This window comes from Eubalaena glacialis, chromosome 10 (assembly GCF_028564815.1).
Source record: "Eubalaena glacialis isolate mEubGla1 chromosome 10, mEubGla1.1.hap2.+ XY, whole genome shotgun sequence".
NCBI lineage: Eukaryota > Metazoa > Chordata > Mammalia > Artiodactyla > Balaenidae > Eubalaena > Eubalaena glacialis.
In genome coordinates, this window is record NC_083725.1 from 19,329,022 (window position 1) to 19,356,278 (window position 27,257).

General features: G+C 40.5%; 1 pseudogene; it reads right to left on the reverse strand.

Moving 5' to 3' along the window:
- Positions 1-27,257, reverse strand: part of LOC133099799 (centrosomal protein of 78 kDa-like) — a 50,050-nt pseudogene that overhangs the window by 14,583 nt on the left and 8,210 nt on the right.

Consider the following 27,257-nt stretch of genomic DNA (forward strand, 5'->3'; position numbering starts at 1 on the left):
GCAGAGGTTTGGGAGATGTTGCTTTATATTGGCTTTAAGATCAGGAATTTGTACATATAGCCCGCAAACAACATTTCTTGAAAACATATGCACATTCTTGAGTATGACAGCTCCATGTGAGGGGTCAGAAATGGCAGTCAAGTTCGTTTCACTGGGTAACAGCTGATTTGTGGACTGGAGAACAGGCTTCCTTGTTTACAGACAACCACAAGGCTGCCAGTTGTGTGCCAAATCCACACAACTACACAGTTGCATTGGGAGAGCGACCAAACATGTTTTACATGGATTTATTTCAGAGAGGGAAATGCTTCTTGTAAGGCTCTGTCAGTTTAAAAAGCAAGAAGAATGACCATCCACCTTTCCCAATTCAAGCCCTATATATCATAAATATGATAGCTACACACCAGCAACTGATTACGTACATCACGAGCTTTGATGAATGGAAAGCCCCTAACAAGATATCAACAAAATGAAGTTAGATCTTGATGTAAATACATCACCAGTTAAACCCAGTTAATACAACTATTTAGTATTATGTACAGTATCCATACAGAATTGTGTATAAAAATAAATAAGCTCAAAACAAGGACCTGGAGGGCTCTGCTACGGAGAAAACTGAACAGTATTCAGCCGACAGGCTTGGTAATAACTCTCTGAACTGCTGAGAGGCCCCTTCAGTTCCTATGTCCAGGATGGTTGAGATTTCAGTCTCACTTCTTTAAATGGTGATATTAATCATTCTCTAATTCACCACTCTGTGTGACGAGGATGGATCTGAGATTAAGTGTCTCAAGAAGAAGATAGGAAACCACAGAGTTGTTAAACTCAAGTGCAAAGACTGGGGATTCAACACTATAGTTTATGCAACAACAATTCACATTACCATTTGCAAAAAAGTAGTCGGTTGTCCAATGGGGATTATAAACATCCATTTAACATGAGCAACTGAACAGATATTTTACACAGTAACTACTTCAAGTACTATTTAAAATCAATTCTCTTTGTTTTCTTAAGCAATTGTTAATCCCCAATTTCGTGAATACTACCAAGTAAGTCACTTGAAAATCATCTAGAGCAATCTATTTCACTTAGCAAGCCTAAAGCTATAGTTCAACAATTTTATTTACTGTTCTGTGACAAAAATTACTATGAACAGCTATTCCCTGGATAAGTAATCAGGTAAAGCTAGTTTGACTCACTAAATCTGATTTACTGAGTTAATAAGCCAGTTGATTTAGAATAGGTCTAATGCATATTTCTCATCCATTCTGCATTAAACTATTTCCCGTGCCTAAAATATCTTTTTCCCCATTCGTACATATCCAAATTCCTACTTCTGTGCTGTAGGGCTTGGCTCAACTACACCTGCCTTTAGTGAAACTTTTCTCACCTGCACAATTGGTGATAATTTTAGTCTCCTCAAGACTCCCACTGGGTTACCTCTGTTGTGACACTTGAGAAGCAACTTGAAACTCCCAATTACTTTTTGTTTTTCTTCCTGAGAGGGCTCATTAGGCAGAAGCCATGTGTGAGTTATCTTTTTTCCTCTATAGAAAGTACCAGAGACGGCCCACATAATAGAAGTTCCAAAATAAAGAATTCTGAACGACTGAAAAAGACAGGGAATGCAAGCACGCTACCTGTTCCTTTTTGCACGTTCTGCAGTACACCACGGCAGGAAACCAGACACACCAGGTGGTAGAGGTTCAGGAGCATAACATTCTTTACCAGCAGAGTGTTTCCTTCCATTACTTACAGGTTTCTTTGCGGCCAAGCCTATGTTTGACAAAGCATGAAAAGAAGGAATCAAGATGCACCAAAGGTCTACAGAGCAACTGTCACACGGTTACACTTTGAAAGGAATCAAACAGGCACTTGACAATGATGCCAAGGCCATTAAAAAGAGGATCATTTTGCACAAAGGTTTTACCTAAGCCAGCATTTTTAAAAAATATAAGTTCTCTACAGTAACAAGTTATTTTAACTAAAACAAAAGTATTGAGATGTGCAGAAATGCAAAAATAAATTTTTAAAATAATCCCAAAGTATGATACATTTTATGTATCATGCAGAAACACTCAAGTTTACTGAATCTTAGAACACCTTTGGCATTTCTGAATCTCAAGGACAGAGAAACACAGATACACCCATGACTTCTGCCAAACAGAATCTTCAGAATTAGACCAAAATTTCAATTTAAGATGAATTTTTCTATGTAAAAACAATAAAAGTTATAAGGCTGCAAGTTGCTGGGTGGTTGGTGAGTCAATGTTATCTCCTATAAGCCTGTCAACCTTCACTGCTCCTTTGATTTCATATAGAAAATACACAAAAAAAACAAATGAAACCCACTGGATAAAAGAGTGAAATGTGGAGACTTACCCTATATTTCAGTAGTAAAGAGGCAAGTATCTTTATATGAAATATTTGGTGGCAAAAACTAGACCTACGTGTTAATATTTTATTTAGAACAAGCCACATATTAAAATTCACATTTAAATATTTAATTTGAATTTACTGAAAACAAACATCATAGGTTAAAATGGTTATATTTATCCTTCAAATCTACTATATTTTATGTTATGGTATTTATGTTGTTTTATTTATTTTAATAGATATTTATTGGAGTATAATTGCTTCACAATTCTGTTAGTTTCTGTTACACAACAAAGCCAATCAGCCATATGCATACACATGTCCCCATATCCCCTCCCTCTTGAGCCTCCCTCCCACCCTCCCTGTCCCACCCCTGTAGGTCATTGCAAAGCACCGAGCTGATCTCCCTGTACTATGCTGCTGCTTTTTACTATATTTTAGTAGCATTAGGATGCAGGGTAAAATGGAGTGTATGTGGTAATATAGGACAAATATTTCATAGAGTGTAGCTTATTGATAATCACCACATGATCTTGTGTGACTTACATGCCTCTTAAAAATATATAGGAGCTCAGTTCATTTTGTGCTATTTTATTGTGTTTTTTAACTTAATTACCATCAAGAAAAATGTTTGTATGCATGTGGTTTGTCTGTGTATACCCTTCCTTTACTTTCAGAAACTAATGCAAATACATATGTATTAAAAATTTTTTAAATTACACTTTTCTTGTTAGGAGATAAAAAAAATTTCTAATAAAAGTTCCCATCTTTTTTTAGGCATACATAATTACAATATAAATGTGACACAATTCACACCATTATTTCACCCCTATACTCACCTGGATCTATGTATATACCCAGATACTGATTTGGCTTACCTCTATGTCTCCAAATAACTGAGGCAAATACAAAAAAAAGCCCAAGAAGTAAAATTACTCTTAAAATAGCTCGATGAGCTTGTATACTTCAGTTACATTTCCACTTTGTTTAATCATGCTAAATTAAAAAAAGTTTAATTGTTTTCTTCTCATTCCATGATGCCCTATTATATACCACCAGGTACTAATTTTACAGAATTTCTAATATGTTTTACATATACATGTTTTATTTATATATATTTCCATTTCTAATATCATAGCAAAAGTCAACTTAGCTATTTTAAGAATGCTTTACATATGATATAAATTTTTAATAATAATATCTACTTAGTGTAATATCACAAATCTTAACTTCTTTGTATATATTATTTGATTATTAAAATATCAGTCTCTTGAAATAACAATTGGCAGACAATCATAAGCTTTTTTTTGACTTCATAAACACTTGTAACAACTTCTATTTAATACACTATTGTCTTTCACAGAAAGATAGACAAGATGAAAAGTCAGAGGGCTATGTACCAGATGAAGGAACAAGATAAAACCGCAGAAAAACAACTAAATGAAGTGGAGATAGGCAACCTTCCAGAAAAAGAATTCAGAATAATGATAGTGAAGATGATCCAGGACCTCAGAAAAAGAATGGAGGCAAAGATCAAGAAGATGCAAGAAATGTTTCACAAAGACCTAGAAGAATTAAAGAACAAACAAACAGAGATGAACAATACAATAACTGAAATGAAAACCACTAGAAGGAATCAATAGCAGAATAACTGAGGCAGAAGAACGGATAAGTGACCTGGAAGACAGAATGGTGGAATTCACTGCTGTGGAACAGAATAAAGAAAAAAGAATGAAAAGAAATGAAGACAACCTAAGAGACCTCTGGGAAAACATTAAACACAACAACATTCGCATTATAAGGGTCCCAGAAGGAGAAGAGAGAGAGAAAGGACCAGAGAAAATATTTAAGAGATTATAGTCGAAAACTTCCCTAACATGGGAAAGGAAATAGCCACCCAAGTCCAGGAAGCACAGCGAGTCCCATACAGGATAAACCCAAGGAGAACACACCGAGACACATAGTAATCAAATTGGCAAAAATTAAAGATAGAAAAATTATTGAAAGCAGCAAGGGAAAAACGACCAATAACATACAAGGGAACTCCCATAAGGTTAACAGCTGATTTCTTAGCAGAAACTCTACAAGGCAGAAGGGAGTGGCATGATATACTTAGTGATGAAAGGGAAGAACCTACAACCAACATTACTCTACCCGGCAAGGATCTCATTCAGATTCAATGGAGAAATCAAAAGCTTTACAGACAAGCAAAAGCTAAGAGAATTCAGCACCACCAAACCAACTCTACAACAAATGCTAAAGGAACTTCTCTAAGTGGGAAGCACACGAGAAGAAAAGAACCTACAAAAACAAACCCAGAACAATTAAGACAATGGTAATAGGAACATACATATCGATAATTACCTTAAACATGAATGAATTAAATGCTCCAACCAAAAGACACAGGCTTACTGAATGGATACAAAAACAAGACCCATATATATGCTGTCTACAAGAGACCCACTTCAGACCTAGGGACACATACAGACTGAAAGTGAGGGGATGGAAAAAGATATTCCATGCAAATGGAAATCAAAAGAAAGCTGGAGTAGCAATACTCATATCAGATAAAATAGACTTTACAATAAAGAATGTTACAAGAGACAAGGAAGGACACTACATATTGATCAAGGAATCAATCCAAGAAGAAGATATAACAATTATAAATATATATGCACCCAACATAGGAGCACCTCAACACATAAGGTAACTGCTAACAGCTATAAAAGAGGAAATCGACAGTAACAAGTAATAATGGGGGACTTTAACACCTCACTTACACCAATGGACAAATCATCCAAAATGAAAATAAATAAGGAAACAGAAGCTTTAAATGACACAATAGACCAGATAGATTTAATTGATATTTGTAGGACATTCCATCCAAAAACAGCAGATTACACTTTCTTCTCAAGTGCGCACGGAACATTCTCCAGGATAGATCACATCTTGGGTCACAAATCAAGCCTCAGTAAATTTAAGAAAATTGAAATCATATCAAGCATCTTTTCTGACCACAACGCTATGAGATTAGAAATGAGTTACAGGGAAAAAAACGTAAGAAACACAAACACATGGAGGCTAAACAATACGTTACTAAATAACCAAGAGACCACTGAAGAAATCAAAGAGGAAATCAAAAAATACCTACAGACAAATGACAATGAAAACACGACGATCCAAAACCTATGGGTTGCAGCAAAAGCAGTTCTAAGAGAGAAGTTTATAGCTATACAAGCCTACCTCAGGAAACAAGAAAAATCTCAAATAAACAATCTAACCTTACACCTAAAGGAACTAGAGAAAGAAGAACAAACAAAACCCAAAGTTAGCAGAAGGAAAGAAATCATAAAGATCAGAGCAGAAATAAATGAAATAGAAACAAAGAAAACAATAGCAAAGATCAATAAAACTAAAAGCTGGTTCTTTGAGAAGATAAACAAAATTGATAAACCATTAGCCAGACTCATCAAGAAAAAGAGGGAGAGGACTCAAATCGATAAAATTAGAAATGAAAAAGGAGAAGTTACAACAGACACTGCAGAAATACAAAGCATCCTAAGAGACTACTACAAGCAACTCTGCCAATAAAATGGACAACCTGGAAGAAATGGACAAATTCTTAGAAAGGTATAACCTTCCAAGACTGAACCAGGAAGAAATAGAAAATATGAACAGACCAATCACAAGTAATGAAATTGAAACTGTGATTAAAAATCTTCCAACAAACAGAAGTCCAGGACCAGATGGCTTCACAGGTGTATTCTATCAAACATTTAGAGAAGAGCTAACACCCATCCTTCTCAAACTCTTCCAAAAAATTGCAGAGGAAGGAACACTCCTAAACAAATTCTATGAGGCCACCACCACCCTGATACCAAAACCAGACAAAGATACTACAAAAAAAGAAAATTACAACAGATTGCCAACAAACACATGAAAGAATGCTCAACATCATTAATCATTAGAGAAATGCACATCAAAACTACAATGCAATATCATCTCACACCAGTCAGAATGGCCATCATCAAAAAATCTACTAACAATAAATGCTGGAGAGGGTGTGGAGAAAGGGAACCCTCTTGCACTGTTGGTGGGAATGTAAATTGATACAGCCACTATGGAGAACAGTATGGAGGTTCCTTAAAAAACTAAAAATAGAATTACCACATGACCCAGCAATCCCACTACTGGGCATATACCCAGAGAAAACCATAATTCAAAAAGACACATGCACCCCAATGTTCACTGCAGCGCTATTTACAAGAGCCAGGGCATGGAAGCAACCTAAATGCCCATCGACAGATGAATGGATAAAGAAGTTGTGGTACATATATACAATGGAATATTACTCAGCCATAAAAAGGAACGAAATTGGGTCATTTGTTGAGACGTGGTTGGATCTAGACACTGTCATACAGAGTGAAGTAAGTCAGAAAGAGAAAAACAAATATCATATATTAACGCATGTATGTTGATCCTAGAAAAATGGTACAGATGAACCGGTTTGCAGGGCAGAAGTTGAGACACAGATGTAGAGAAGAAACATATGGACACCAAGGGGGGAAAGCCGTGGGGGAGTGGGGATGGTGGTGTGCTGAATTGGGCGATTGGGATTGACATGTATACACTGATGTGTATAAAATTGATGACTAATAAGAACTTGCTGTATAAAAAAATAAATATAATTAAAAAATTAAAAAAACATAAAATTCTTCAGTCTGGCAATCCTCCAAGTGCTTGTAAGATCCACACATCCTGCCTAACTCTTTTCAGGCCCACACACCTAAATTCTAGGTGTGATTTCAGGATTTACAGCCTGAACATTGTAAAAAAAAAAAAAAAAAAAAAAAGATGAAACTGGAGGGAAGGGGGCGGGGCACAACATTTAAAAGAATGACATAGCCTGAGGACAAGACATAAACTGATTAGAATCAAATAGGTCCAAGATGGTGGACAAGTCGACTTCCACTAGACCTTAAGCCTCATTGTAACACATCCACAAGCTAAATGACAGTTCCAAAGCCAACCAAAAAGTGGGCAGTGACCCAATTTCTGGAAATCCCCACCTCTTCCCCACAACAGTTAGCGTACTCCTCCCCCTCATTAGCCTATGAAATTACCCACCCCTATAAAAACTAACAACCCCATACCCTGGTGCCTTTCTCACCTTCTGAGATGGTCCACACTCTGTCTGTGGAGTGTGTTTCTCTCTAAATAAATCCGTTTCTTACCTATCACCTTGTCTCTCACTGACTTTTTTCTGCAATGAGACATCAGGAAACTGGGCTTCATTAAGTCCTCAAACCAGGCGTGTGATCTCAGTTAAAAGACCATGGGCTTTGGACGGGTTTGAGTCCTGGCCGCATGGGTTCAAGTCCCAATCTGGGTTTAGGCTGGGTTCGAGTCCCGGCACGTGGGTTCGAGTCCCAGTCTGAAGTTCATGGCTTCACGTTACTAACGAAAAGTACAGCAGGACCCATCTATTGTACTGTAATTACTAGGTTGCTTTAGCACAGCAAAAATCCTATGACAATTCACTTCATATATAATTCAATTAAAGAATTGAGTTTCAGGTAGAAGGTACCTTTTAAATTTGATTACTAAAATATTACTTTCATAGTCCATCCTTATCTTGTAAATTGTCTAAACTGAGAATTTAAAAACAAGGATTTTAAAAGAGAGTTGCTTAAATTAAAAGTATTATATAATTTAAAAATAAAATTGTAATTAGGCAAGGCAGAGTCAAGATGGCAGAGTAGGAGGACATGGAGTTTGTGTCTCATCTCAACTAGGGCACCAACCAGGCGCTGGTGAGGGACCTCAGACACTGAAGAGGACGGGAGGAATCCCTGCACAACCAGGTAGGATGTGGGGGTAAAGGGGAGGGAGGAAAAGTGGAGGTGGGATGGGACCAGCACCCCTGAGGGACGGCTGGGAGAGGGGAGGGATTCTCATGATCGGAGGTGCTAATGCACTGCGAGGGGATCAGCGGGGATGGGGAAAGACCTTTGGGGGATTTGGGGATCAGAGGGGAATGTGGTAAGTGTCTCCGCCGGCCACTCAGGCCCTGGTGAGGCTGCTGGGGCACCGGGCCTGATCCTCAGCCCTCCAGGGCCCCCTCCGGCCATGCAGGTCCTGAACCTACGCTTCCCTCACCCCCTTGCCCCAAGCCCAACTGCCACCCACCCCACCCACCCCCACCTCCCCTGAGCCTAAGCCACACACCCCCAGGGCCTTTTCCATCCTAAACCTAAGCCCTGCCCCTCCCTACCAGGGCCTTTTTCAGCCCACACAGATCCTGGGCCTAAGCCACTCCCCCAGATCCTCTTCCAGCCTCGAGGGTCCCAAGGGTCCCGAGGGTCCCAGGCCTGAGACCCGCCCCCCCACTCCCGCCAAGGCCTTTTCTGGCTTTTTTTTTCTTTAATTTTTTTTTCTGCTTTTGTGGTTCTGTTTTGCTTTGTTGTTGTTCTTACATTTTTATTTTTTCTAATATATTTTTTATTTTTCTAATTTTATTTTCGTTTTTATTCTTTGTTATTGTTCTGCTCCTTTTTGTTTGTTGCCTTTTTTTTTTTTGGCCGTGCCGCATGGCTTGCCGAGTCTTGGTTCCTAGGCCGGGGGTCAGGCCTGAGCTCCTGTTGTGGGAGTGCCAACTCCAAACCAGGGAACCTCAGACCCCAGGGAATATTAATCAGTGTTAGCTCTCCTGGAGAGCTTCATCTCAGCACCAAGATCAGGTTCCACCCAACAGTCTGCAAACTCCAGTGCTGGACACCTTAGGCCAAACAACCAGCAAAACAGGAACACAACCCCAACGATCAAAAAAATGAGATGACAAAAAATATGGTACAGACGAAGGAGCAAAGTAAAAACCTACAAGACCAAATAAATGAAGAGGAAATAGGCAACCTACCTGAAAGAGAATACAGAGTACTGATAGTAAAGATGATCCAAAATCTTGGAAATAGAATGGAGGCACGGATCGAGAAAATACAAGAAATGGTTAACAAGGACCTAGAAGAACTAAGGAACTAACAGTGATGAACAACACAATAACTGAAATGAAGAATACACTAAAAGGAATCAATAGCAGAATAAATGAAGCAGAAGAACGAATAAGTAAGCTGGAAGATAGAATGGTGGAAATGACAGCCAAGGAGCAGAATAAAGAAAAAAGAATAAAAAGAAATGAGGACAGCCTCAGAAACCTCTGGGACAACATTAAACGCACCAACATTTGAATTGTAGGGGTCTCAGAAAAAGAAGAGAAAGAGAGGACTTCCCTGTTGGTCCAGTGGCTAAGACTATGTGCTCCCAATGCAGGGGCCCTGGGTTCGATCCCTGGTCAGGGAACTAGATCTCACATGCCGCAACTAAGAGTTCACATGCCACAACTAAAGATCCCGTGTGCCACAATGAAGATCCTGCACATGGCAGCGAAGATCCCACGTGTTGCAACTAAGACCTGGCAGAGCCAAATAAGTAAATAAATAAATGTTTTTTTAAAAAAGAAGACAGGGCTTCCCTGGTGGCGCAGTGGTTGAGAATCTGCCTGCCAATGCAGGGGACACGGGTTCGAGCCCTGGTCTGGGAACATCCCACATGCCGCGGAGCAAATGGGCCTGTGAGCCACAACTACTGAGCCTGCACGTCTGGAGCCTGTGCTCCGCAACAAGAGGCCACGACAGTGAGAGGCCCATGCACCGCGATGAAGAGCGGCCCCCACTTGCCACAACTAGAGAAAGCCCTCGCACAGAAACAAAGACCCAACACACCCAAAAAAAAAAAAAAAAAAAAAAAAAGACAGAAAGGTTCTGAGAAAATATTTAAAGAGATTATAGTGGAAAACTTCCCTAACATGGGAAAGGAAATAGCCACCCAAGTCCAGGAAGCACAGAGAGTCCATACAGCATAAACCCAAGAAGAAACATGCCGAGACACATACTAATCAAACTAACAAAAATTAAATACAAAGAAAAAAATATTAAAAGCAGCAAGGGAAAAGCAACAAATAACATACAAGGGAATCCCCATAAGGTTATCTGCTGATTTTCAGCAGAAATTCTGCAGGCCAGAAGGGAGTGGCAAGATATATTTAAAGTGATGAAAAGGAAAAACCTACAACCAAGATTACTCTACCCAGCAAGGATCTCATTCGGATTCGATGGAGAAATCAAAAGCTTTACAGACAAGCAAAAGTTAAGAGAATTCAGCACCACAAAACCAGCTTTACAACAAATGCTAAAAGAACTTTTCTAAGCAGGAAACACAAAAGAAGAAAAAGACCCACAAAAACAAACCCAAAACAATTAAGAAAATGGTAATAGGAACATACATATCGATAATTACCTTGAATGTAAATGGATTAAATGCTCCAACCAAAAGACACACTGGCTGAATGGATACAAAAACAAGACCCATATATATACTGTCTACAAGAGACCCACTTCAGACCTAGGGACACATACAGACTGAAAGTGAGGGGATGGAAAGAGATATTCCATGCAAATGGAAATCAAAAGAAAGCTGGAGTAGCAATACTCATATCAGATTTTAAAAAGTCTAAAATCTTTAAAATAAAGACTGTTACAAGAGACAAGGAAGGTCACTACATAATGATCAAGGGATCAATCCAAGAAGAAGATTATAAATATTTATGCACCCAACATAGGAGCACCTCAGTACATAAGGCAAATGCTAAAAGGGGAAATCAACAGTAACACCATAATAGTGGGGGACTTTAACACCCCACTTACACTAATGGACAGATCATCCAGACAGAAAGTAAATAAGGAGGGACTTCCCTGGTGGCACAGTGGTTAAGAATTTGCCTGCCAATGCAGGGGACACGGGTTCAATCCCTGGTTTGGGAAGATCCCACATGCCACGGAGCAACTAAGCCCATGTACAACAACTACTGACCCTGCGCTGCTCTAGAGCCCGCAAGCCACAACTACTGAGCCCGTGTGCTGCAACTACTGAAGCCCGCATGCCTAGAGCCCATGCTCCATAACAAGAGAAGCCACTGCAATGAGAAAGAAACCTGCACACCGAAACGAAGAGTATCCCCCGCTTGCCGCAACTAGAGAAAGCCTGTGTGAGCAGCAACAAAGACCCAATGCAGCCAAAAAAAAAAAAAAAAAAGTAAATAAGGAAACACAAGCTTTAAATGACACAATACACCAGATAGACTTAACTGATATTTATAGGACATTCCACCCGAAAGTGGCAGAATACACGTTCTTCTCAAGTGCACACGGAACACTCTCCAGGATAGATCACATCTTGGGTCACAAATCAAGCCTCAGTAAAGTTAAGAAAATACAAAATGTATCAAGCATCTTTTCCTACCACAATGCTATGAGATTAGAAATCAATCACAGGAAAAACTATAAAAAACACAAACACATGGAGGCTAAACAATATGCTACGAAATAACTAAGAGATCACTGAAGAAATCAAAGAGGAAATCAAAAAATACATAGAAACAAATGACAATGAAAATACAATGACCCAAAACCTATGCTATGCAGCAAAAGCAGTTCTAAGAGGGAAGTTTATAACAATTCAATCTCACCTCAAGAACAAGAAAAATCTCAAATAAACAATCTAACCTTGCACCTAAAGCAACTAGAGAAAGAAGAACAAAGAAATCCCAAAGTCAGTAGAAGGAAAGAAATCATAAAGATCAGACCAGAAATAAATGAAATAGAAACAAAGAAAACAATAGCAGACATCAATAAAACTAAAAGTTGGTTCTTTGAGAAGATAAATAAAATTGATAAACCTTTAGCCAGACTCATTAAGAAAAAAGGGAGAGGATTCAAATCAATAAAATTAGAAATGACAAAGGAGAAATTACAACTGACACTGCAGAAATACAAAGGATCATAAGAGACTATTACAGGCAACTATATGCCAATTACATGGACAACCTGGAAGAAATGGACAAATTCTTAGAAAGGTATAACCTTCCAAGACTGAACCAGGAAGAAATAGAAAATATGAACAGACCAATCACAGGTAATGAAACTGAAACTGTAATTTAAAATCTTGCAACAAACAAAAGTCCAGGACCAGATGGCTTCACGGGCAAATTCTATCAAACATTTAGAGAAGAGCTAACACCTGTCCTTCTCAAACTCTTCCAAAAAATTGCAGAGGGAGAACACTCCCAAGCTTGTTCTACAAGGCCACCATCACCCTGATACCAAAACCAGACAAAGATATCACAAAAAAAGAAAATTACAGACCAGTATCACTGATGAACATAGATGCAAAAAACCTCAACAAAATACTAGCAAACAGAATCCAACAAGACATTAAAAGGATCATACACCATGATCACATGGGATTTATCCCAGGGATGCAAGGATTCTTCAATATGTGCAAATCAATCAATGTGATATGCCATATTAACAAATTGAAGAGTAAAAACCATATGATCATCTCAATAGATGCAGAAAAGCTTTTGACAAAATTCAACACCCATTTATGATAAAAACTCTCCAGAAAGTGGGCATAGAGGGAACCTACCTCAACATAATAAAGGCCATATACGACAAACCCACAGCAAACATCATTCTCAATGGTGAAAAACTGAAACCATTTCCTCCAAGGTCAGGAACAAGACTAGGATGTCCAATCTCACCACTATTATTCAAAATAGTTTTGGAAGTCCTAGCCACAGCAATCAGAGAAGAAAAAGAAATAAAAGGAATACAAAGTGGATAAGAAGAAATAAAATTGTCACTGTTTGCAGATGACATCATACTATACATAGAAATTCCTAAATATGCCACCAAAAAACTACTAGAGCTAATCATTGAATTTGGTAAATTTGCAGGATACAAAATTAATGCACAGAAATCTCTTGCATTCCTATACACTAACAATGAAAAATCAGAAAGAGAAATTAAGGAAACACTCCCATTTACCATTGCAACAAAAAGAATAAAATACCTAGGAATAAACCTACCTAAGGAGGCAAAAGATCTGTACTCAGAAAACTATAAAACACTGATGAAAGAAATCAAAGATTACACAAACAGATGGAGAGATACACAATGTTCTCAGATTGGAAGAATCAATACTGTGAAAATGACTATACTACCCAAAGCAATCTAGATTCAATGCAATCCCTATCAAATTACCAATGGCATTTTTCACAGAACTAGAACAAAAAATTTTACAATTTGTATGGAAACACAAAAGACCCCGAATAGCCAAAGCAATCTTGAGAAAGAAAAATGGAGTTGGGGGAGTTAGGCTCCTCAACTTCAGGAGATACTACAAAGCTACACTAATCAAGACAGTATGGTACTGGCACAAAAACAGAAATATAGATCAATGGTATGGGATAGAAAGCCCAGAGATAAACCCACATACCTATGGTAACCTAATCTATGACAAAGGGGGCAAGAATATACAATGGAGAAAAAACAGCCTCTTCAATAAGTGGTGCTGGGAAAACTGGACAGCTACATGTAAAAGAATGAAATTAGAACACTCCCTAACACCATACATAAAAATAAACTCAAAATGGATTAAAGACCTAAATGTAACACCAGACACTATAAAAGTCTTAGAGGAAAACATAGGGAAAATCACTCTTTGACATAAATCACAGCAAGATTTTTTTTGACCCACCTCCTAGAGTAATGAAAATAAAAACAAAAATAAACAAATGGGACCTAATTAAATGTAAAAGCTTCTGCACCTCAAAGGAAACCATAAACAAGACAAAAAGACAACCCTCAGAATGAGAGAAAATATTTGTAAACGAAGCAACTGACAAAGAATTAATCTCCAAAATATACAAGCAGCTCATGCAGCTCAATATCAAAACAACAAACAACCCAATCAAAAAAATGGGCGGAAGACTTAAATAGACATTTCTCCGAAGAAGACATACAGATGGCCAAGAGGCACATGAAAAGATGTTCAACATCACTAATTATTAGAGAATGCAAATCAAAACTACAATGAGGTACCACCTCACAATAGTCAGAATGGCCATCATCAAAAGATCTACAAACAATAAATGCTAGAGAGGGTGTGGAGAAAAGGGAACCCTCTTGCACTGCTGGTGGGAATGTAAATTTATACAGCCACTATGGAGAACAGTATGGAGGGTTCCTTAAAAAACTAAAAATAGAACTACCATATGACCCAGCAATCCTGCCACTGGGCATATACCCCGAGAAAACCATAACTCAAAAAGTTACATGTACCCCAATGTTCATTGCAGCACTATTTACAATAACCAGGACATGGAAGCAACCTAAATGTCCATCAACAGAGCAATGTATAAATAAGATGTGGTACATATATACAATGGAATATTATTCAGCCATAAAAAAGGAACAAAATTGGGTCATTTGTAGAGATGTGGATGGCCCTAGAGTCTGTCATACAGGGTGAAGTAAGTCAGAAAGAGAAAAACAAATATCGTATATTAACACACGTATGTGGAATCAAAAAATGGTACAGATGGACCTATTTGTAGGGCAGAAATAGAGACACAGATGTAGAGAATGGACATGCGGACACAGGGTGGGGAAGGGGAGGGTGGGATGAATTGGGAGATTAGCACTGACATATATACACTACCAGAAGTAAAATAGGTAACTAGTGGGAAGCTGCTGTACAGCACAAAGAGCTCAGCTCGGTGCTCTGTAATGACCTAGATGGGTGGGATTGGGGGAGAGGAGTGGGAGGGATGTCCAAGAGGTAGGGGGTATATGTGTACATACAGCTGATTCATTTCGGTGTACAGCAGAAACTAACACAACATTGTAAAGCAATTATACTCCAAGAAAAAAAATTCTAATTAGATGATGTCTCCAAGTGATAGCATGAATAAAGTGTTATAACTGGCCAAAAACTGCTAATTTTTGTTCTACTTAGCACTTGATTAGGCAAGGTAAAGTTTTTTCCTGGTATTGGGAAAGTGAATAATTGTGTAATGATAGATAATGAAACAAGTATTAGAAGTGATTTCGTGCCTGTATGTGTTTCTTTCAGGGTCTTTTACATCCCCCTTAAGCCAAAAAGTCAATGTGACCTCAGATGGCAGCTCCTGCCACTGTAGCTAACTGACATGCCACATGGGGGGAGCTAGTGAGATGCTGTTTTGAACACTTTCCATCACAGTTGCCGCAAGACCAACAGTGGTCGCTGGAGGGCTCCAGAATGCGAGGTTAAGGATCCCGGAGTTAAAACCTCTGACTTGTCTTCTCTCTTCATGGAGAAGTGTTTCCAACTGCTGGCGACTCTACTTACTGGGAGAGTAAGAGAGAAAGGATGAGCTTGATTTGGGCACTGGAGGAAAGAGGTCCAGAGGATATGCAAATGGGTCCAGCAAAAAAGTCCAAAATTCTGCAGTCATCTCTGGTTTAATCCCTCCTCTCCTATGTGAAGAGAGTTAGGGTACATCATGAGAGTAAGGCAGGGGAGATTCACTGCTGTGGACAGGGGGCAAAGAGGAACTAGAGTTTGAGTTTTCAGTGAGGCATCCTCAGAGGAGATAAGAATCAGGTCCAGGAGTGAAAGTTCAGCCTCACAGAACAAGCAAAACGTGCCTTGAGTATTTGTCTGTTTTGGTTTTTTCTGAAACCATCCTTAAGACAAGAAAAACATTAAATCACAAATCTGAAGACTTGAATCTAGTCTCAGTTCTGTCAATCAACAAAACTAGCTGATATGGTGGAATATAATTTGACCCTAGGCAAGTTCACAGGAAAGAAGTTGGTCAACCCCACACATTGGTTAAAATATCTATTTGTTCCAGAAATCACGTACCTAATCACTGGTTTTTCAAGAATTAATAATCGTGGGGATTTACAGTATTGTTTTGCAATATTTTTAACCTTTGGACACTTTTGCTATTTTTTGGCTTTTGGGGGATTTTCTGTAATATAAATAGAATATCATAAGCCCATATTATTTAATTCATCCTTGTCTAGAAAATATAATTGAGGCGTAAGCTTCAGGCATTAGTTAACAATTGTTAATGAAAGATCTTAAAAGAACAGGTGACTATTCACCAGTTGCTTTGAGAAGACTAGCCCCAAACTAGTTATTAACATTTGTTCTCCAGGGAATTCCCTGGCAGTCCAGTGGTTAAGACATCGCACTTCCAAAGCGGGGGGGGGGGGGGGGGGGGGGGGGGGGCATGGTTTTCATCCCTGGTCAGGGAACTAAGATCCCACAAGCCTTGTGGCACGACCAAAAAAAAAAATTTTTGTTCTCCAGAATTCTCAGTACCTCAGATAAGCTCATGTCTCTCTCCGGGTTCCCTGCCCCCTCTAGTAAAGGTCAAGAGAATTCCCAAGAACCCTGTGGATTTGAGTGAGGTAGAAGCGGCCCTTCCCAGCTTCCGCCCTTTCAACTGCAGCAGAGAAGGGGACCCTAGAGCTCTGTGTGTTTCTGGCAAGGTCCCTACCCTTCCCTACTGCCTGACACACCCCTATTATCTGCCCTTCCACCATTAAAACCAATCTCATTATGCCTTTAGCTTTGTTATGTCAGTCTCCACAAGGAGCCCCAACATCTAGTATTACCCCTTATCCAGATACACCTCAGCACTTACCCTTCTGATTCTATCTCCCCTTTGCCCAACCTGCAAGCCTCTGGACAGGCAGTAAAATCCTCCGTAGCCTCAAACTCTTCTCTTAATAGTCTTTTACTTTCTTATTCTAAGTGAAACTTGATTCTCCTCTGAAGTCAGTGCTTCTCCTGCATCTCTCTCAAGTTATGGCTGACGTACCACTGAGCCTGAGTTCGTGTGCTGGTCTTCTTTTCTCCCCACTGCCACTTCCAAATCATCCTCCTCCCCTCCTCCCTAAAAGCACTCACCTTTGAGTCTGGTGTCAATGGACTATCCATCCATTAACCCTCTTTGTCACAGTCATGCACTGAACCCCGCCCCCAGGTCATACTCCCCCATTCCTTAATTTAGGTCCTGACTCTCTATCATTCTCTCCAACATGACTCCTGTCATAATTCTTAGTGATTTCAACATTCACAGAAGATTATGAGTACCCTGATGTTTTAGTAAGGTTTCTCCTGAAAGTAGACCCTGAAACAAGGGCTTTGGATACAAGTGGTTTATTTGGGAGATAACCCAGGAAGCAGGAACCAGGGAGCAAGGAGAGTAAGATAGAGGGAAAGAGGAAAAGCCTCTGTAAAGGTGTGGCATCAAGGTCACCACTATGAAAAAAAAACGGGGGAGGGTATTCAAGTCCAGTGAGAACTCCAGGAAGCATCCTGAGTGTCTCACAAAATTGTCTGTCAAAGGACCAGAGGCTGGGACACTTATTCACTGACTTCTAACCCTACTGGTTGAGGGTTGTTCCCTGAAGCATATCTTCCTCATACTTGCTGTACTTTGTTCTTGCCTGTGAACCTAGCAGGCTCCTGAGCTTTCAGAGAAGACCTTGAGGTGAAAGCAGAAGAGGTGCCCTTTTCAGGTGGGAAGATGTCAGGGGGAGTCTGAAATGTCTTCTACCGTAGCTGTTGCTGAAACCAGAAGTAGGTCAAGGAGATATGACTAGGACATCAAAAGCATCTGGAATGCCTGGCTTCTCAGTTCTCTTACCTCTTATTTTCCAGTGATCCTGTCCTCTGCCCTACCTCAACTATTCTCCCCCTTGATCATAATTTAGCCATTGTCATTACCAATTTCACCCTCCAGACGCTTCCTTCTATCTCTCAACTTGGTCCCTCTTGTATCTTTTTTTTTTTTTTGGTATTTTTTTAATGTTTTATTTTTATTTTTTTATAAATTTATCTATCTATTTATTTATTTATTTTTGTCTGCGTTGGGTCTTCGTTGCTGCGCATGGCTTTCTCTAGTTGCGGTGAGCGGGGGCTACTCTTCATTGCAGTGCATGGGCACGGGCTGTAGGCATGCAGGCTACAGTTGTGGCTCGAGAGCTCTAGAACGCAGTAGTTGTGGCTCAAGGGCTCTAGAGCGCAGGCTCAGTAGTTGTGGCACACAGGCTTAGTTGCTCTGCGGCATGTGGGATCTTCCCAGACCAGGGCTCGAACCTGTGTCCCCTGCATTGGCAGGCAAATTCTTAACCACTGCGCCACTAGGGAAGTCCCCCCTCTTGTATTTGACTCCAACAATCCTTAGACTCTTACCCAGACATACAGTACTTTGATCCTATTATCTTACGCTGTTCTTCACCCTCCAAATTCAGCTTTAATCCTATGGTCGATCATCATACTCACTCTTTTACATCTATGCTCACCTCCCTCAGCAAAACCCCAACCTAGGTTACATTCTATTCTATACCTATTCAGTGTTTGTGCCTGAGCAGCTGAATGTGGTTTTAGAACCAAATAGGTCTTGCCACTCATGAGCTGTGAGACCTTAGGCACATTACTTAACTCTGCTGAATCGTAGTTTCCTTAGCTATGCTGAGTAGTCTCAAAAAAATTCAGGATCACTAGTCTCAAGTGGGTCCTTGGGCTGCCTAAGAATCATAATACATTTCCTTAGTCCCTTCACTCTCCCTCCATCAAAAATATCTTCTTCTTTTTTCCTTTCTTCTTAAACCTCACAACATCCTAACTATCAGCTAGCTTCCAACTTCAGCCAGAGAAGAGGAGCAATCAGAAGAGAACTTTCACCTCCAACAGCCCATCTGCTGCACTGTATCCATTCCACTTCTATGTGTGATTGCCCATGCTCCTAGCAAAGGCCAACCCCTCTCCATTTGTGCACTAGGTGCCATCCCCTCTCTTTATCAAGAAAATGATTCTGGAAATTTTCCCCCTTCTATCTTCTGCATCATCGTTTTTTTCCTTTTAGTGTTTCACTCCTATTGGCCACTTTTGACTCCTCCTTTTCTAAGATGTAAAGTTTAAATGATACTTAAGGTCTCCACAAGGAGGGATTTAATTCCAGTATTAAATGTATACATCTATGTAAAGTGCATAGAACAGTGCCTGACATACAGTAAGCATTATATAAGTATTAGGTCTTATTACATTTATTGAGTGCTTTCATGTGTAATACATTATACTATATTATATTTTACATGTATTATCGTATTTAATCCCTACAATAACTATGATGCAGATGCTACTATTTCTATCCTTATTTTACAGATAAGGAAACTAAGACCCAGCAGGGTTAGTAATGCACCCAAAGTCTCTCACAGCTCGTATATGGCAGGACTTGTTGGGTTCTAAAGCACATGCTCCTAAGGGTTCTCAATCACTAATACATATAAAAATCACCTGGGATACTTGGAATAGGCAGATTTGGGACCTAATTCCTGACCTGTGAAATCAGAATCTTCACAGGTTGGAGCCTGGAAGTCTGCCTTTTTAATAAACACTCTAGGTTATTTTGATGTAACTGATATATCCACCACATTTGAGAAACTCCTTCATATATCCTTTAATGTATACGCAGAAAACAGAGGAGAATAAAACAAACGGTTAACAGTGGATTTCTAGGAGGTGGCAGAGAGGAGAATATAAAGAACTTTCATTTTCTAATGTATGATTTAACATGATGTTTAGATTCTCTTCAATGAGCAGGTGAGTTTTAAAATATTTTAAATGAATAAAAAGTAAAAATTATCCCATTTTGTACCGAACACATTCAAGCACTGATAACATTTTGAAGATTTTCTTCCAGTTTTTTCCCCTATTCAGAGTAGGAGATAAAATTATAGGGTTTTTTTCAAAGTTAGAATTTTAGTACATATGTGGAATTTTGCATCTTCTATTTTCACATATTACATTCTAAGCATTTTCCCGTGTAATTAGCCTTATATGAGTTTTAATAACTTAAAAATTGTCATATATCTCTAAGAATTATTTGACGATTCCTGTGCTGTTATATTTTTATGTTGTTTATACTTTCTGCTCTTATTGATAATGCTAGGATGAAAGTGCTCATACCAAAATTTGAGGATTTATTAAGATAAATGGTTATGAACATTTTTAAGAATCTTGAACCCACAGATTAAAATGCTTTTTACTGACATTAATGTTCCTTTGCTCCTATCCTACCTCTTCATACTTGTGTGGCTTTGAACCTGAGCACTAGATTTTATTTTCTTTCCTTACTAGGTATTGTCACATTAGCTCATTATTACAGCCAGGTGAGATATTTTGGATTCTGATTCTTTTCTTCAGACATATTAGATATCTTTACCAGCTTCATATCATCTGGAAGTTAATATATGAACAAAAATTCAAAAAAGAGTGGAGTCCCAACTCCTAAATGAGACTGCAATCAGACTGACATTGATTGGACATGCATTATGTTTAACAGAAAATGTTCGTAGAAAATTCTACTTTTGGGACTTCCCTGGTGGTGCAGTGGTTAAGACTCCGTGCTCCCAATGCAGGGGCCCCGGGTTCAATCCCTGATCAGGGAACTAGATCCCACATGCATGCCGCAACTAAGAGTTTGCATGCCGCAACTAAGGAGCCCGCCTGCTGCAACTAAGACGGAGAGCAACCAAATAAATAAACTTTTTTTTTTTTTAAAAAGAAAAGAAAATTCTACTTTTTTCCTTAATATTCAGCATGCTGGAAAACACTTTCCATACCTAAAGCAGAGAATAATTATTCTACTTTCCCCCTATATATATTTCATAGAATCTTAATATTATAGTAATAAAGTGCTAGTACATTTACTCTTAGTAAATAGGTCATAAAAATTTTCAACAAGGTTGTGGTTCCCGAGATTTGAAGATGGCAGAATAAGAAGTCCCAGCGCTCACCTCCACCCATAGGCACAAGAAAATTACAACTATTTACCAAGCAACTAATCATGAGAAAAACTGGAAGGCTATCAAAAAACATCTTCTATAACTAAAGATATAAAGAAGGAACCACAAGATGGGTAGGAGGCTGGAGAGGCATTATAGTCAAAACCTATACCCCTGGGTAGGCGATCCACAAATGGGAAGAAAATTACAACTGCAGAGGTTCTCCCCAAGGAGTGAGGGGTCTAAACCCCACATTGGGCTCCTCAGCCTGGGAGTCCTGCACCAAGAAGATGAGTCCTCAGAACGTTTGGGTTTGAAGGGCAGCAGGACTTACTTTCAGGAGAGCTAGAGGGCTGTGGGAAATGAGACTCTACTCTTAAAGGGTGCACACAAAATCTCACATGCTTTGGGAACCAGGGCAGAAGCAGTTATTTGAAAGGAGCCTAGGTCAGACCCACTTGCTGATCATGGAGAGTCTCCTGAAGGGGCAGGAGGCAACTGGAGCTCACCCTGGGGCCACAGACACTGGTGACAGCCAATTTTTGGGAGCTCGTTCTACCACAAGGACACTAGTGCTGGCAAGGGCCATTTTGGAATCCTCCCTGGAGCTTATTAGCACTGAGACCTGACCCAACCCACCAGCGTGTCAGCACCAGTACTGGGATGCCTCAGGCCAAGCAACTAGCTGGGCAGTAACACAGCCTCACCTACCAACAGGACTACTACCTTAAGACCCCCTGAGACCACAGCCACCTCAGACCAGCCCTGTCCACCAGAAGGCTCAGGACCTGGCCCCACACACCAGGGCACCGGCACTAGCAGTGGGGTCCCTCAGGCCATGCAGCCAGAGACCCTAGGCCCAGCTCCACCTGCCAGTGGGCCAGTACTAGCCCCAGGACCAGCCTCATGCACCAATAGGTAGACACCAGCCACAGGAGTCCCTGGACCCTGGTCCCATCCACCAACAGACCAAAACACCAACTCCAGGACGCCAGGATCCTACAGCCAGAGACCTCAGGTCCCAGCTCCACCCACCAGTAGACCAGCACTAGCCCCAGGACTCGACCTCACTAACCAGTGGGCAGACAACAGTCCCAGAATCCCCTGGGCTCCAGCCTTGCCCACCAGCAGGCCACCACCAGGTCCAGGACTCCCAAGGCCCTGCAGCCAGATACCCGGGAACCTGGCTCCACCTACCAGCAGGCCAGTATCAGCTCTGACAAACTTTGGCCCCCTCAGCCAGCTGCCCCAGGATGCAGCCCCACTCACCCAAACCTGCGAAGAACCAGCTTTGGGGCACCTTGGACCCTGCAGCCAGTCAGGAACTTGCCCCATCTATCAGCAGGCCGACACTAGATCCTGGACCCCTACCCGACTACCACCCACTCCAGAAACCAGCTCTGCACACCACTGGGCCAGCTCTAGCTCTTGGGCCCCTCAAGTCCCCTTAGCCAGCAGCCTTGTGACTCGGGCCCTCCAACTAGTGGCCAGCAGACTCTGTACAAATCAGGACCTGGCAACCAACTGGACCAGGGCCAGCCACAATTACCAGACTGCCCACAGGAGTCAGCCCACCACAACAGAAGGACCCATGGAGCCCAAATATGGGGCACCCCTATAGTATATAGCTCTGGTGACCAGAGAGAGTGCATTGCTGGGACCATAGGACATCTCCAACGACTCAAAGGCCACTTCTCCAAGGTAAGGAAATGTAACCAACCTACTAGAAATAAAAACAACAAATAGGCAAATTGAGGCGACAGAAGAATATCTTCCAAACAAAGGAACAAGAAAAAAACCCAGAAGAATTGTGAAGTGGAGATAAGCAACCTACCCTATAGAGAGTTCAAGGTAATGATTGTAACTCAGGAGAAGAATGGATGAACAGAAGGAGAAGTTAGAAGTTTTGTTTCTTTGTTTGTTTTTTAATTTTCAGTAGCTTTTATTCCTTTACACTATATTTTGAATATTTTCCCAACTTTGAAAGTATTTTAATGTTTTTCATTCAATTTTTATTTTTATTTATAAATTTATTTATTTATTTATTTATTTTTGGCCGCGTTGGGTCTTCGTTGCTGCACACGGGCTTTCTCTACTTGCGGTGAGCGGGGGCTACTCTTCGTTGCAGTGCATGGGCTTCTCATTGCGGTAGCTTCTCTTGTTGTGGAGCGCAGGCTCTAGGCACATGGGCTTCAGTAGTTGTGGCACTTGGGCTCAGTAGTTGTGGCTCGCGGGCTGTAGAGTGCAGGCTCAGTAGTTGTGGTGCACGGGCTTAGTTGCTCCCCGGCATGTGGGATCTTCCCAGACCAGGGATCGTACCTGTGTCCCCTGCGTTGGCAGGTGGATTCTTAACCACTGTGCCACCAGGTAAGTCCTCATTCAATTTTTTAAAATCAGGGCTTCCCTGGTGGCGCAGTGGTTGAGAATCTGCCTGCCAATGCAGGGGACACGGGTTCAAGCCCTGGTCTGGGAAGATCCCACATGCCGCGGAGCAACTAGGCCCGTGAGCCACAATTGCTGAGCCTGCGCATCTGGAGCCTGTGCTCCGCAACAAGAGAGGCCGCGATAGTGAGAGACCCGTGCACCGCTATGAAGAGTGGCCCCCACTGGCCGCAACTAGAAAAAGCCCTTGCACAGAAACGAAGACCCAACACAGCCGTAAATAAATAAATAAATAAATAAAATTTAAAATAACAAAAAAAAAACATTAAAAAAAAATCATATAGCTGAACACATACAGATGGCCAAGAAGCACATGAAAAGTTGCTCAACCTCACTAATTATTAGAGAAATGTAAATCAAAACTACAATGAGGTATCACCTCACGCCAGTTAGAATGGGCATCATCAGAAAATCTACAAACAACAAATGCTGGAGAGGGTGTGGAGAAAAGGGAACCCTCTTGCACTGTTGGTGGGAATGTAAATTGATACAGCCACTGGGAGAACAGTATGCAGGTTCCTTAAAAAATTAAAAATAGAATTACCATATGACCCAGCAATCCCACTACTGGGCATATACCCAGAGAAAACCATAATTCAAAAAGACACATGCACCCCAATGTTCATTGCAGCATTATTTACAATAGCCAGGTCATGGAAGCAACCTAAATGCCCATTGACAGACGAATGGATAAAGAAGTTGTGGTACATATATACAGTGGAATATTTCTCAGCCATAAAAAGGAACGAAATTGGGTCATTTGTAGAGACGTGGATGGATCTAGAGACTGTCATACAGAGTGAAGTAAGTCAGAAAGAGATAAACAAATATCGTATATTAATGCATATATGTGGAACCTAGAAAAATGGTGCAGATGAACCAGTTTGCAGGGCAGAAATAGAGATACAGATGTAGAGAACAAACGTATGACACCAAGGGGGGAAAGTGGAAGGGGGGTGGTGGTGGTGGGATGAATTGGGAGATTGGGATTGACATATATACACTAATATGTATAAAAGAGATAACTAATAAGAGCCTGCTGTATAAAAAAATAAATAAAATAAAATTCAAAAATTCAAAAAAAAAATCATATAGCTGGCTGTAGCAGCCAGTAGATTAAATAACACAGAGGAACGGATCAGTGAGCTGGAAGACAGAGGTAGTGGAAATCACTGATGCTGAACAGACAAAAGAATAAAAAAGAAATGAGGACAGTTTAAAAGACCTCTGAGAGAACATCAAGTGTACTTACATTCACATTATAGGGGTCCTAGAAGGAGAAGAGGAAGAGAGAACAGGGACAGAGAGCATATTTGAAGATTTCAGAGCTAAAAACTTCCCTAACCTGGGGAAGGAAACAGATATCCAGGTCCAGGTAGCATAAAGAGTTTCAAACAGGATCAACCAAAAGAGGACCATACCAAGACACATTGTAATTAAAGTGGCAACAATTAAAGGTAAAGAGAATATTAAAAGCAGCAAGGGAAAAGCAACAAGTTACCTTCAAGGGAACTCCCGTAAGGCTATCAGCTCACTTTTCAGCAGAAACTCTGCAGGCCAGAAGGGAGTGGCACAATATACTTAAAGTGATGAAAGGGAAAAACCTACAACCAAGAATACTCTACCTGGCAATGCTTTCATTCAGATTTGACAGAGAGATCAAAAGTTTTACAGACAAGCAAAAGCTAAAAGTGTTCAGCACCATCAAACCAGCTTCACACGAAATGCTAGAGTTCTCTAAGCAAAAAAGAAAAGGCTACAAATAGAAACATAAAAATTACGAAAGGGGACTTCCCTGGTGGTGCAGTAGTTAAGAATCCACCTACCAATGCAGGGGACACAGGTTTGAGCCCTGGTCCGGGAAGATCCCACATGCGGTGGAGCAACTAAGCCCGTGCGCCACAACTACTGAGCCTGCGCTCTAGAGCCCTTGAACCACAACTACTGAGCCCACATGCCACAACTACTGAAGCCCGCACGCCTAGAGCCCATGCTCCACAACAAGAGAAGCCACTGCAGTGAGAAGCCCACGCACCACACCGAAGAGTAGTCCCCGTTCGCTGCAACTAGAGAAAGCCTGCGTGCAGCAATGAAGACCCAACTCAGTCAAAAATAAATAAATAAATAAATAAATAAGAAAAATATATCAGACTTGTGTTTACCAGAGGCAAGGTGTTGGGGTAGTGGGAATTGGATGAAGGTGGTCAAAAGGCACAAACTTCCAGTTAATAGATGAATAAGTTCTAGGGATGTAAAGTACAACATGATAAATATAATTAACCCTGCTGTATGTTGTATATGAAAGCTGTTGAGAGTAAATCCTAAGAGTTCTCATCACAAGAAAAACATTTTTTTCTCTTTCTTTAATTTTGTATCTATGTGAGATGATGGATGTTCACTAAACTTATTGCGATTACCATTTCATGGTGTATGTAAGTCGAATCATTACGCTGCACACCTTAAACTTACACAGTGCTCTATGTCAATAATATCTCAATAAAACTGGAAGGAAAAAAAATTTCAACAAGGTTGTGAATTATCCTTTCTCTGAAACTTAAAACTAACTCCTCACTGATCAAAAGGATTGGCCAGTACTTTAGACACCCCAAAAAGATATTTGTGAACTTCTCTCTGCTGAATAAAAATGAGATTCAATAATGATTTAAAAAAAAAAAAAAGCAAATTAGCAAAGTGCTAACTGATTTATATGCTTTACAAAGGAGACAGGATGATGGAGATAAACATTTTTCTCACAGGGAATATATAGAATTTTATTTTAAAATAATAAAGTAATTATTGGAAAGAATAATCTTTTAGTTCCCCAAATTATCATTTGGTAGCCTAACAACATATCAGATGGTCACTAATTCTTCCATCTGCTCCGGTCCACATCTACTACATAGAGACTGAATTAGAGAAGCGTATTTAGGGATCTGTTGAAGTTATCCTGGCTTGTAATAAGGTGCTGGCAGTGGTTATAGAGTGAAAATGGACAGATTCAAATTATGTTTTGGAAACAGAATCAAGAGGATTTGCTGATGCATTGGTTGTAGGGGATAGGGAAAAGGAGGAATGATGATGCCAAGGTTTTTGGCCTGAACAACTGGGTGGAGGGTGGTTGTTTAAACTGAGATGAGGACGCCTTGGGGAGGTGAGAGAGAAACACGTTTGGATGAGGAAAAGGCGTGGAAATGGCTGTTAAAGAAGAGAGAAGTGGGTTCCCTGGTGGCACAGTGGTTGAGAGTCTGCCTGCCAGTGCAGGGGACACGGGTTCGAGCCCTGGTCTGGGAGGATCCCACATGCCGCGGAGCGGCTAGGCCTGTGAGCCACAACTGCTGAGCCTGCGTGTCTGGAGCCTGTGCTCCGCAACGGGAGAGGCCGCGATAGTGAGAGGCCCGCGCACCGCGATGAAGAGGGGCCCTCGCACAGAGGCGAAGACCCAACACAGCCAAAAATAAATGTAAATAAATTAATTAATTAAAGAAACGTTTAAAAAAAAAAATAAGAGAGAAGATCGGAAGTTTTGCATATTGTCAAAGGTAAAAATGTTACTGAGTCCAAGCTTGCTCTGCTTGCCGCACGACAGGCCAATAAATCAGGAGACGAGGTGTTGAGGCAAAGAATACGACTTTATTCAGAAAGTTGGAAGACCGAGAAGATGGCAGAATAATGTCTCTAAAAAACCATCTTATC